This window comes from Somniosus microcephalus, chromosome 1 (genome assembly GCF_052327205.1).
Source record: "Somniosus microcephalus isolate GS21.2 chromosome 1, FLI_Smic_1.0, whole genome shotgun sequence".
Lineage (NCBI taxonomy): Eukaryota > Metazoa > Chordata > Chondrichthyes > Squaliformes > Somniosidae > Somniosus > Somniosus microcephalus.
Genome location: NC_140987.1, coordinates 326,674,099 through 326,687,521, shown reverse-complemented (window position 1 = coordinate 326,687,521; position 13,423 = coordinate 326,674,099). Strand labels below are relative to the sequence as shown.

General features: G+C 43.6%; 1 protein-coding gene across 2 annotated transcripts in view; it reads left to right on the top strand.

Annotated features, from left to right (window-relative positions):
* The first annotated feature begins 370 nt into the window (after positions 1 to 370).
* The window catches only part of LOC147124895 (kelch-like protein 13), a 458,191-nt gene continuing 445,138 nt past the window's right edge, over positions 371 to 13,423 (top strand). The window contains exons 1-2 of one of the 2 annotated variants that reach the window (XM_085994356.1): positions 388 to 449; positions 2,607 to 2,856. The gene's annotated coding sequence lies outside the window, so the exon portion shown is untranslated. Of the gene's footprint in view, positions 450 to 2,606; positions 2,857 to 13,423 lie in introns of both variants that reach the window. The other variant, XM_085994347.1, reaches the window with a different exon arrangement.

Here is a 13,423-nt window from a genome sequence, read left to right as displayed (position 1 = left end):
AGGCATCTGTAAGGACTGCCATTGTTTAGAAGACCCAGGGGGTCCAGACTCCATTTGTCCACAAGGTGCTGTACTGATATGAGAAAGCTTACAGACCTGATGCTTCATTAAAATAGTTTAAATTGTAATACTCTGTTGTCCTGCAATTTATTATTTTTGTACAAAGTGTGCAAAACAAGACACCCACTCCCTCTCTCACTTCATTCTCTCCTCCCCCCTCTCACTCCCCTTCCTGAGCCTCCCTCACCTTCACTGTCTCCGTCTCAACCGTCCCGCTCTCGCGTCGACGTCAGCGCGGCGGAAGTGACGTCGCACGCAGCGTCCTTCACCGACCAATCTGGCGGATGCGGCGGGTCGACCAATGCGGGAGGCGATGGGCGGGGCCGGGCAGCAGCGGGGCAGCACCGAGCGATTCGGCGGCAGGAGGAGGACAGCGGGCTGTCGGTGAGGTAAAGACAGCGGCGGCCGGCGGGGCGGGGAGGGGAGAGGACGGCAATGGGCTCGGGGTCCTCACCACACAGAGCTCGGCTGGGCTGTTTGAGAGGGAGAGCCGGCTGGCCCCGGGCTTCACAGGCGGTGCAGCAGTTTGACAGCGGCCGGTGAAAGTATGAGCGGGGGCGCGGGCCCGGCCCGGCCCGAGTGAGTTTGAGCGGCGCTTTTAAATGGCCAGGGCTTCCCCTTGATCCAGGATCGCCGGGACCACTGACACGTGTGTGCCGCTGTGTTTTGTTCTGTGGCCCTCTGGGCAAATATGTAAATAATATCTTTAACCCTGAGTAATATTTATTATAATAATAAAAACATTGGGCTCGCTGCAGTCCAGCTCCTCCTCCTCCACTCAATGTACAAAACTTGCAAGAAAGGTCCAGTTGGGCTCCCCATTTGTTTTTAATCTGTTGAAAGGAAGTTTTCTTTTTCTTTTTAATCTGTTCCACTAAAATAGCCCATTGTGATTCTAGACCAAGTTTAGCCTTCAAGTGAAGTAGGGTTAGAGTGGAAAATAATTGGACCAAGAGTCCAGTTACCATAATTCTGTCAACTATTTCGATTGCAAATTCCCATGACCGTTTACAGTGGAGACTGCTTATGTAAACTTGTCACGTTGCAGTTACACCATACTTCCAGCAGAGGCGTGACGGGGCCTCCTGAGTACGCTGGACAAGCGAAAAGTTTACATAGGCAGTTTCCACGGTAGATGTGGACGTAGGAATTTGTAAGGGCGAAAAAAATGTTCACAACAGGCTGTGTATTAATAGAATAACAACAGAAAATGCTGGAAAAACTCAGCAGGTCAGGCAACATCCGTGGAGAGAAATTTGAGTTGACGTTTCGGGTTTGACCCTTCTTCAAAACTGGAGAGAAAAGGAACTAGATCGAAGGCAGGGCTGCGATCGGACAAAAGAATAAAAGAACCAAAAGAAGTAAAAGAGATTAGATGTTGTCAATGAGAAGGGATTGTTCTGTCACATATTTTGTGAGCTGAAACAATATGAGCAACCTCTGAGTTGTTTCTGTGATAGCTTCTTAATGCTATTTATCACCCTAGAACCTGAATGGTATTCTGCACATGCAGTGGTTAGCTAATGCAGTGATACAAACAAGGAACAAAAATAAATAAATAAAAATAGTGGACCCACTTTGTCCTTGCGTGTAGTTTCAAGACCGATGTAGTTGTACAAAGTGAGAGCATTTCAAACCCGTAATGTGATTTATTTCTCATGCATGTTTATGTAACATCTCATTGTGTTTGTTTCGTTGAAAATTATTTGTTGAGACAGGCATGGTTTATAACGTAAATAATTTAAACTCAGTATTGACTTGAGAATTTTTGCAATAATGTGAAACCTGGTCATGGGGTACACGCTGGGAGTACGTGAAGTTCAAAAGTGGTGCAGGTAAATAGAGGATGGACGTCTCCTCCGATGGGTCAGCAATTTCAGTGAGTAGTTCAGTTGTACAAATCAGGAAGATTTGATTCTTGATTTGTGCTGGATTAGCTGATGTCTACACTGACAGTAGAAAGAATGCTGAATTATTTGATCTTCATAGCCAAAAGATACCAGGGTTTTAGATGGTTAAGTTATGAGGACCGGTTGCATAAACTTGGCTTGTATTCCTTTGAGTATAGAAGGTTGAGGGGTGATCTGATCGAGGTGTTTAAATTGTTGGAAGCATTCGGTAGATACGGAGAAACTATTTCGTCTAATGGGGGAATCCAGAACAAGGGAACTTAATCATAAAATTAGAGCTAGGCTGTTCAGGAGAGCAATCCGGGAGTACTTTTTCACACACGGAAGTAGAAATCTGGAATTCTCTCCCCTAAAAGGCTGTGGATGCTGGGGGACAAATGGAGCTTTCAAAACTGAGATTGATAGATTTTTGTCAGGTAAGAGTATCAAGGGATATGGAGCAGAGGCAGGTAAATGGAGTTGAGGTACAGACCAGCATGATCTAATTGAATGGCAGTGCAGGCTCGAGGGGCTGAATGGCCTCCTCCCGTTCCTATGTTCCTAAATAACCTGGGTTAGGGAGGGAAAATTTGGCTTGGGTTTCTGCTCCTGATCCCCAGTCATTCCTACTGAAAATGCACCTTTTGTTGATGTTAGGTGAGGACAGGCTCAGGCTTGGCTGCGACGCCTTCTGTGGATGAATAGCCTGCCGACACTCGCTGACTTGGCTCGTATATGGATAATAGTCACTTGGTTGAGGTACCATTGGATGTCTGTGGAATTGTAGCCCAGTAAGTCCTTCAGAAGATGGGGAGAATAAAGTTGCAAGATAAAGAATATACTAGAGGATATGCATTGGAAACTTGTTGAAGACAATACTTACCCAATTGAATGATGCTTAAATAAAGTGAGTGTCAACAGATCCAGGATTACAAAGTCAAGAATAGATTAATAAAAAAAGTATTGTAACTCAAGTGTGCGGGTGGAAACGATTTTGCAGTTAATGTTGCTACAGAAAACTACAGTATGAAAATGTGTCCAATGAGTGTCTGCTTCAGGGGCTGCACAATGCTTTGTCGAATCCTGTTGAGTATGGGTCCTGTGATGGCTGAATTGGCAATGTACTGAACCATACACATCAGGAAGGTCTCCATTTCCACGGTCTGCTAAATTGACCTCAAATAGAGTAACATCCATTTGGTTAGGAAGGGAAAAGAAATCATTCAAGGTTTCTGCTGCTGACATTCAGTGACTCCGGTTGGAATATGCAGATAATCGGGAAACATGTTTGCGCTTGATTGTGATGCCCCCCATGGATAAATTGTCTGTTCCTGTATTACAACTGTGACTACTTCAAAAGTACTACTTTGGCTGTAAAGTGCTTTGGGTCATCCTGAGGTTGTGAAAGGCTTTTATATTCTGCAAGTTCTTTCTTTAAAGAGGATGGGCAGGGAACTGGTTTCTAGTCCTCCGTCTAAACTCTGAAAAAAGCACAAGAGTGTACTTTCTGTAGTAACATTAAGTGAAAGTGTGATATCCTGGGATTAGCTGCTGTAGTAACATTAAGTGAAAGTGTGATATCCTGGGTTTAGCTGCTACACAGTTCGTTTCTGAAGTTGAGCTCAAGACTTAGAAGATTTATAGGCTTCACATTCAGTACAAATAAAAATAAAGATTGCAAATATGAAACAGAGACAAACAAAAATCACAAAGGTTGGAATGCAACTTTTTCAGACTACCATCCCATTTTCTTTGCCTTAATTAGTAATTGTTATACCCTTTTTGTCCTTTAATGGATTTTCAATGCTTTGCTAAGAACTTTTCAGTGCATTATTCAGTTATTCTTTCAAAAATCTATTTGTTGGGTATTTAACCTGTTGTCTTCCATCTCTGACAGGAGTCAGTTTTGTTACTTTGTGACTCCGACCTGCCTTTCTCTCCACCCCCTGTCCCATATTAGGGCCTCCCTTCTCTTTCATTTTCCAGTTTTGACAAAGGGTTTAAGACCAAATCATTCAGCTGTCTTTTCTCCTTTTCGGATGCTGATGGACTTGTTGTGTATTTCTTGAAGTTTCTCTTGTTATAAAGGAACCAGATTGAAAGCAATTCACTCGCAGCTACATGCCACTGTTTGAGAGATTTGAACTATGCGTTGATCTGTTATGGAACCACTCAAATTGGGATCGTTGCACTGAAAATAATTTTTAGGATGATTCTTTCCCCCTCTTTTAATATGTTGATATTCAGATTCCCTTGGCACGGAGCAAATTCTCAAACACACACCCTGATGATCCCAGTTTGTATTTAGCTGGTTCCAGCTGGGCCGGTGGTCGGGGTGCTACACTTGGCCTCAGTGCCTCCAGACTGTGGCCTGGGCAAATCAGCAAAGGTTCCTGCTCCTGGTTCCAATTTATAAATGTCTTTAAAATGACTGACACTTTTTTCCTGCCCAGCCTTTTCCCCTCAATCTGGGGCACAGTTTCATAGGCAGCAGCTGTCCTGTGGTACCTGCCCATGTTTATTCACATGTGAGCCTCGACAGTGAGTACTGATAGGCTATTCATCCATGGCTGTCCTCATCTCCTCACCAGATCTCCACATACATGCACTTTGCACCAGGGGTCATGAGAGGGATCAGGATTGGAAACCCTGACTGATTTACTCCCACCTACATCCCCTGCCCCCAGTGCATGTTTGGTGAGGAAATGTAGTCAGAGGTCAAACACAGGTTGTGGATTGGTCCTGAGCACTTCCTGGTCCCTGGTCCTGGTCTGCCTGGTGCATTTAAACATGGCATCATGAGAGGATCTAATTTTTTTTAATATCAAAACATAAATTGGTGGAAATATATGTCTGTGACTCTATGAAAAGAAAAGTTGTCTTGGGTAGAGATTTTTTTTCAGAATTGACTGTTCAAATCTTACCTGCTTGCTGTGTTCCTTGCAGTAAGTCCTGCTCGTCCTTTCATTCCAGTCCTCGCACACCATCACTGCTCTTCTGACTCTGGCATCCTCTGCATTTTCGCTCTCTCCTGACGCTCTCAACTTTCCCTACCACTTTGACTATGCCTTTGTTCATCTCCCTGACACTACTAATATTTGGCACCTGCTTTCTCTCCTTTGTTAAGCAACTTGGGATGGTAATACACTGAAGGCACTATATAAATACAAGTTGTTGTACTGATTTCCCAATCCCCATTATGATGAGCTTTTGTTTCAGGTAACACTATATAAATGAAAGGTATAGTTTGTTTGAACAACAAAGACAGGATAATTGAAGGTTGATAAATTTAGTCTGCCCATATGTGTAGAAGTTTTTGAACTTGGACATTTATAAAAACCAAAGTCCATGAAATTCTCTCTTTCTCTCATGCAGTTCCTTTCTCAAATCTAGTCAGGAAAGGTTATTTGTATAGTCATCAAAGATTTGCATGTTTTTATATTTGTAATTGTTTTAAGCCACACTGCTATTTTGCTGTGTTTCAAAAAGGTGGTGTGATCAGACGTCTGTGTCTCAATAATTGTGTCAGTTCTCAGAGATTTAATAACTGGTTTATCCCTTTGAATGTATGCATTTAATTTTCAGTTTAGTGCCTTTAAGTACCACTGCTGACTGGGGTACTTGTGTCTATTTTTATAGCTAATATGTGGGAACTTAATCCTTTGCAGTTTAAACATTTGAAGTGTGACTACCATGCATTATGCGAGCAGCAGCTGATTACGCTAGTTTCAGCATCGTTCTGAAATCTGTCGCGGGTCCAGTTGTGAAATGATTTTTTTCTGTATCTCTGGTTTGTATGATCAAGGATTGAAAGCGTTTTGAGGCAATGTAAAACAACTTCAACACCCCCTACTGTCGAAGTCTCGACTCCGAGTAAGACTCTGAAACAAACTGTACCGTCAGATAAGCAAAGCTTTATTTTACTTGCATACAAGTGTATACAAGGAGAGAGCTGCCTGGACAAAGGCTAGGCCAACATCTGTAAAGGGCATCAGCAAATGCAGCATATTTATACACTCAAACAAGCAAGTGTTCCATAGATCACGTGTAATGGTATTGTATCATCTTAAACACATTAAGAGTTTAAACAAGGACAATCAAAAGGTCAGCAGGACAGAAATGTCTTCAGACAAAGTTAGTTAATTATATTCTGTCAGGAGGTTTTGTTTGAATCTTGTTACCAAAAAATGATTTGCTCACTCATGTCTGATTATCATATTTATACAGTGAAGAATGTAAGTTCAATATGATCATGTATAAAGAGAAACGAGATTGACCTTTAACAGAATTGTTTTCATTCTTTGGCCAGATGTTATTAGCAGTGCGGTTACCCAATAGTTCTGCAATGTATTGTTCTGGCAGGTTGTGATTAACTTAATTGCAATAGGTCAGAAGATTACGTTAGTTGCTGCTGACTTGGTTTTAGTCCACAGGCAATGGTACAAAAATACATTAGATGTCAAGTATCCCATCATGCACTAGTAAGGGCAAAATCATATTTCCACACTACCCCCCAAAAAATCTTGCCTGACCACAAGTTGGGCTAATTTATTTCTGATACTAGTATCAGTATAAGTTCTCAATGAGCCTTAGCAACAGCAACTTGCTTTTATATAGCAACTTTAACATAGAGAAAACATCTCTTGTCAGAGATGTAATGGAAAAAAGGATGCTGAGCAAATAGAAAAATTAGATATTAGGAGGGATGACCAAAAGCTTGGAAAAAGAGGTGGGTTTTAAGGAGGGTCTGAAAGGAGAAGTAGAGGGGCATAGGGAGCGATTTGTAGAGTGTGGATCCAGCTACCAATAGTGGGGCAAAGGGAGGGGGATGCACAATAGGCCAGATTCAGAGAAACAGAGATTTTGTGCAGTGGGGAGTTGTAGGGTTGGAAGAGATTACAGAGATGGGGAGGGGAGAGGCCATGAGGGTGCAAATTTTAAAGTTAAGGCGTTGGGGTTGCCAGTGTTGGGGTCAGTCGTGGCTCAGTGGTAGCACTCTTGCCGCTGAGTCAGGCCGAGGGTTCAAGTCCCACTCCAGAAATTTAAGCAAATAACATAGGCTGACACTCCAGTGCAGTACTGAGGGAATGTTGCACTGTCGGAGATGCCGTAGTTCAGGTGAGAGGTTAAACCGAAGCCCCCTCTGCCCCCTCAGTTGGACGTAAAAGATCCCCGGCACTATTTGAAGATGAGCTGGTGTCCTGGCCAACATTTATTCCTAAACTAGATTATCAGGTCATTATCTCATTGCTGTTTACGGGAGCTTGCTGTGTACAAATTGGCCTCCACGTTTTCTACATTACAACAGTGACTACACTTCAGAAGTACTTCATGGCTGTAAAGCACATTAGGATGTCCTGGGGCTTTGAAAAGAGCTACATAAATGCAAGTCTTTTTTATGTCAGTGAGGACAGGGGTGATGGGTGAGCGGGGGGACTTGATGCACGATAGGAGAAAGTATTATATTGCAACAGTATATAATATTTTACTTTAGGATGATGTTTTTATGTCGATTTGGAGCTCCTGTACCTTGAACCATTGAGTTTGTCTGTGGCAGTGCATGGTTGTTTCCTCTATTGGTGAACCAGTTAAGACAATGACTTAACTGCCTATTGTTGTTTCTCTTCTATGCGAGCAAGAGATTTTGCTGTATGCGCATGTTTGAACTACCCTACCAGTTCCAGTGTTGCTGAGTATGTCACTCTGGCGTCAAATAGGGTTACACTGTATTCAATTTTATCAATTTATTTGATTGCTTATTTACTTTTTTAACAAGTTTGATAGTGGGTGCAATGATTCCTGTCCTTTCTAAAATATTACCAAATTGTTGGGACTGAGGAAAGTCCTATGCAGTCAAATGCGATGCAAGTTTCACCAGCGAGTGAAATGACGACTGATTGTCAATTACTTTGTACGTACTGAGTTCCGAGAGACACATGACAGGAATGCTACTGCAGGAGAGGCTGAGGTTTCAGTAATTCACAACTTCCAAAACCTGAGTGAGTTAGAGGCTTTTTGAAGTGCAGTCTACTGTCTTTTTATCAATACACTGTAGAGCTTCATTTGAAGCTGGTGTACCTGGTCATAGCCTTGCCCCTTCCGATGGCGCGCTTACCCAGCTTCCGGACAGCAGCAGGCACACAGTGGTCTCCTGGGAGCTGGTGCTTTTGCACTTGTTTAGAGTGTCAGCTATTTGCTCAGTGGGTAGCACCCTTGCCTCTGAGTCAGTAGGTTGTGGGTTCAAGTCTCACTCCAGACTCTTGAGCACAAAAATCTAGGCTGACACTCCAGTGTGGTACTGAGGGAGTGCTGCACTGTCGGAGGTGCTATCTTTCGGATAAACCGAAGTCCCCCCCCCCCCCCCCCCCCCCGCGTTAAAGATCCCATTGCACTATTTCGAAGAGGAGCTGGAAGGTTATCCCCAGTGTCCTGGCCAATATTTATTTCTCAATCAGCATCACTAAGAACAGATTATCTGGTCATTATCACATTGCTGTTTGTGGGAGCTTGCTGTGCGCAAATTGGCTGCCACACTTCCTACATTACAACAGTGACTACACTTCAAAAAAGTACCTCATTGGCTGTAAAGTGCTTTGGGACATCTGGTGGTCATGAAAGGCGCTATATAAATGCAAGTCTTTTTTTTAACGGACTAGACGGAAGCTTCACCGTCCTTGAGCTTAAAAATAAGAACATAAGAATTAGGAGCAGGAGTAGGCTATACGACGCCTTGAGCCCACTCTGCCATTCAGTAAGATCATGGCTGATCATTGACCTGAACTCCACTTTCCTGCCCGATCCCCATATCCCTTGATTTCCCGAGAGTCCAAAAATATCGTTCACAAAGGAGCTCCTGATGCCCATGGCCTTGGAGGAGATGCACGGTGTCGGGGGTGAACCTGCTGCATCACTTTGTAGACGTACGTCGAGGCACTCTCCTTCCTCCACCTTCTCCGCTTCTTGCCATCCTTTACTCTCACTCTACTCTCTTGGGTGCTCATTTCCACTCTTCAGGCACTTTCAAATGCGATTTCAGACGGTTAACTCAAAGTCATTTAAGTTGAATTTTTTGTGTGAACTAAAAGCCCTCTTGCTGTTTATTAACTGTACTTAGTTCAAATTCCTGAGTAGCTCAAAAACATTTCTAACACAAAAAAATGACTGAATAGGTAGACTGGTTTTCCAGAAAATGTTGGAGGGATTAATCAGTTTGAGCACTTGGTATGGGACTTGTGTTGTACAGTGATGGTCACTCTCTGTTTTGCTTGTTTTGAATCAAAACATTATCTATCATCTGTAGGAACTTGGGACACAGTAGAGTGATTTCACTCACTTTATAAAAAAAAAAAAAAATTATTGTGAAATGACTGGCACGGGTTTCCCGGTAATGTAAGGAAAGCAGAAGTCGTTCAGAAACTGGAACCGTTTTCAAGTTGTATGTTTGGTAAACTCCAAGCTGATTTCAAGTTGAAGTGATAAGTAAGTTGCATAGATAGGCAGTGACATCAAATGCAATTCAAAGGGCATTATGTTGCGAGTAAGTAGGCGTAATGCCTTTGACATTGCATGCTTATAATCGGGATGAATAGTGAAAATGCCTCTCTTTGCCCTTCAATGGAGTAAAGTAGGTTCAAAGCTTAACCTTTGTGTAAACTGATTTGAGCTACAGCTAGATTACCCTGCCTCGATACTGTACAATACTACAGTATTTAAATTCTAATATGCTACCTGTGAGCTTACTTCAATTTGGTAACACAGAACAGCATGGCATGACACGGGGATTTAGTATATTCTCTGACATAAGGATGTGGGATTCTGCGCGACACGTGAAGCGGCAGCCTGGTACCCGAACACTTGGGATGGAAAATAGCAGGTTTTAATTGTGCGTCATTTTCCCGGCCCCGTTTCAGTCGAAAGCCTTTCAAGAGAAAATAACTTTTTTGTTCTATTCTTGCTTACTTGTCAGCGCCATCATAAATTAGGGGCAATTGACATCCATATTTAGCCCTAACCACGTTCCCTGAAAAGTACTTGGGATGTTGTTTGTAATTTTTAGTTTTGCAGCAGCCGAACAGTCTGAAATATTGTCAACGGCTGCATCTTTCATTGAATAATGTGAAGGCCTCCTGCGATTGCCTGTGACATTGTGTTTGTAATGGTCAATTTGAAACATGTGTATTTTCTAATGAAAACCTGTTGATCTTTGGGAGATGTACTTTTTTTTGCAAAGCTGTTTAACCATAACCGCAGGTGCAGTTGCCCAATAGTGGTGCGTTTGGTTTAGTACATGTTGCCATGTTGTCAGATTGAAGTAGAGCTGATCTTGCGAGTGTGAAAGTTCTATGGCTGTACTGTGTGCGAATTAATGCAGGCACTGCGCTGGATGGAGCATCGTGTGTGACAGGAATAATAACTGGTGTACAATGGCCTTGTTTACATTAATAAGCAGGGTCTGAATCAGTATGCGATTTAGCTCCCCTTTGCTCCTATAAAAATGCAATTTCAAATCTGACTTAAACAAGCCCTACTTTTATGGTCTGTTTCCAAAAGTCAGCAACTGGAGAAGTGACAGTATATTCACTGTTGTAGGCTATAGTAAAATGTGTGGCAATTGTAAAACATAATATTCACTAGTTGAAGCAGCTTTGAGGGCACTTTGCTGTGCTTCAGTTCGTCCATATAATCCGGGTTAACTAAAACCAGCATGTGAGGCAGGGACACAGGGAAGTGTCCCAAAACTGGGGTGGGGAAGAAGTTGAAGCAAGCAGAAGGTTCAGCTGGTTATGTAAAGGGTTAAATTATGAGGACAGGATGCATAAACGTCCTTTGAGTTCAGAAGGTGAGAGGTGATCTGATCGAGGTGTTTTAAATGTAAAAATAATTTGGTAGGGTAGATACAGAGAAACTATTTCCTCCGGTGGGGGAATCAAAAACAAGGACATAATCTTAAAATTAGAGCCAGGCCGTTCAGGAGCGAAATCAGGAAGCACTTTTTCACACAATGGGTCGTTGTAGGGGGTGGCGTGTGCCCAGTCAGCTCTGCCCCTGACTGTCTCTGAGCAGTTCGAATCGCTCCCACACCCCTGGGTTCCAGACACCAATCTTAGGTACAGGCAGCGATACAGAATTAGAGTAGACAACTGGTTTGTTACAAGAAAACCGTAATTTTATTAAAGGCACAACAATATTACAACGCTGGAAATTACTAGAATAATTACAGACATATAAAAGTACACTTAGTTGGGAATGGGGAACACACGGCACAACGAGAGAACAATCACATTAATCCCCTACCCTTGTCTCACCCCCAATACCTAACTAGATTGAGCTAAGGCAGGCCAGGGATTTATGCTCACCAATGGGGTTTCCTTGACAGTTCAAAACCTGTCAGTTAAGCCGGTTGCGGTTTTTGGGGTTCGCTCTTTGTGTCCTTTGGGGCCTGCCGTCCCCACGTGGTCTCAGTCTTGGGAACTGCGAAGGTCCCTCAATTGGGTTGAGTCCGCTGATGCGGTAAGGGTGCGGTTATGGATTTGTCCGGTAAGTCCCCTTTTCTTTTGGTAGAAATAGGGGCAGTAAAGTCTTTTGTTGGATACCTTAGGTTGTAGAGTGGAAACCTCGGGTTTTGTTCTTCTTGCGGTGGTTTGGTTGTCGAGTTTCGTTGCGGCTGGGCTCAGTTGGTGGCCTTCGGTGTCTGCTTGGTCGTGTGTAAGGCTGCGGTTGCGGCCTAGTTGTCCTCCGTTGAGCCCGCCCCGCCATGCTGCCCCTCGATCTTGCTGTTTGGCTTCATTCCTTATCGTGCCCTGATGGCTCACCCTCTTCTGCCGTGTTGCGCGTTTGGCCCCCGGTGTTATGGTGGGCGTCCTCCGTGTTAGAGCGGGAAGAGAGAAGAGACCTTGGCTACCGGTGAGCCTACAATTATAATGATTCTTCACCCCTTATCTGCGTGCCAAATCAGGTCGAGTTCTTTGTTTAATTTTGGCGGGCTCGTCTAAGGTGTTTACAGTCATTCACCTTAACGGCTTTTGGGGCGGTTGTCGCCTTGCTTAACGGCTTCAATATCCTGGCTATTTGTCATTTGTGAAGTTTAATCGTCTTTTCCTGGCTTGGTAGCTACTTTGAGCTGTTACCGATTATTTATGCAGAAAGCTAATGGCCTCAAGATTAGGTCTATCCTGAGTCGATGCAGTGACTAGTGGGGTACCGCAAGGATCGGTCCTAGGACCCCAGCTGTTCACAATATATATTAATAATCTGGACGAGGGAATTGGATGTAATATCTCCAAATTTGCAGACGACACAAAGCTGGGCGGGAGGGTAAGCTGCGAGGAGGATGTCAGGAAACTCCAGTACGATTTGGACAGGTTGGGTGATTGGGCAGAAACATGGCAAATGCACTATATTGTGGATAAATGTGAGGTTATCCACTTTGGTGGCAAAAACAGGAAGGCAGATTATTATTTGAATCGCAATAGATTGGGAGAAGGGGAAGTGCAAAGAGACCTGGGTGTCCTTGTGCACCAGTCGCTGAAGGTAAGCATGCAGGTGCAGCAGGCGGTTAAGTAGGCAAATGGTATGTTGGCCTTCGTAGCAAGAGGGTTCGAGTACAGGAACAAGGATGTCTTGCTACAGTTGTACAGGGCCTTGGTGAGACTGCACCTTGAGTATTGTGTGCCGTTTTGGTCACCTTAGTTGAGGAAGGACGTTCTTGCCATGGAGGGAGTGCAGCGAAGATTCACCAGGCCGATACCTGGGATGGCAGGAATGATGTATGAGGAGAGATTGTGTCGATTGGGCTTATACTCACTGGAGTTTAGAAGATTGAGAGGGGATCTCATCGAAACCTATAAAATTCTGTCAGGTCTGGACAGACTAGATGCAGGAAGGATGTTTCTGATGGCCGGGGAGTCCAGAACCAGGGGTCATAGTCTAAGGATAAGGGGTAAGCCATTTAGGACTGAAATGAGGAGGAATTTCTTCACCCAGAGAGTGGTGAACCTGTGGAATTCTCTGCCACAGAGGGCGGTGGAGGCTAGTTCATTAAATATATTCAAGAAAGAGTTGGATATATTTCTTGAGGCTAAAGGGATCAAGGGATATGGGGAAAAGGCAGGGACAGGGTACTGAATTTGGATGATCAGCCGTGATCACATTGAATGGTGGAGCAGGCTCGAAGGGCCGAATGGCCTACTCCTGCTCCTATCTTCTATGTTTCTATGATCTGTTTCAAGATGAAGAATGCATATTCTGTGTTTATCTAGCTGTCTGGTTTTTGAAATGACAGTCTTTCACAGGTCTATGCATGCCAGGTTTCTCTTCAAAGCTTTGAATGGGCCTATTTTTGCAGGACCTTGCTTTTTAAAATCCTGCAGGCTTCTGTCACGAGGTTTCGGAAGCCATTTTCCTTTGGGTACCCTTTTTAATAACTTGTCCATTCAGGGTCCCTTTTATTGATAACTTTTGGGGAATGTGGGAAT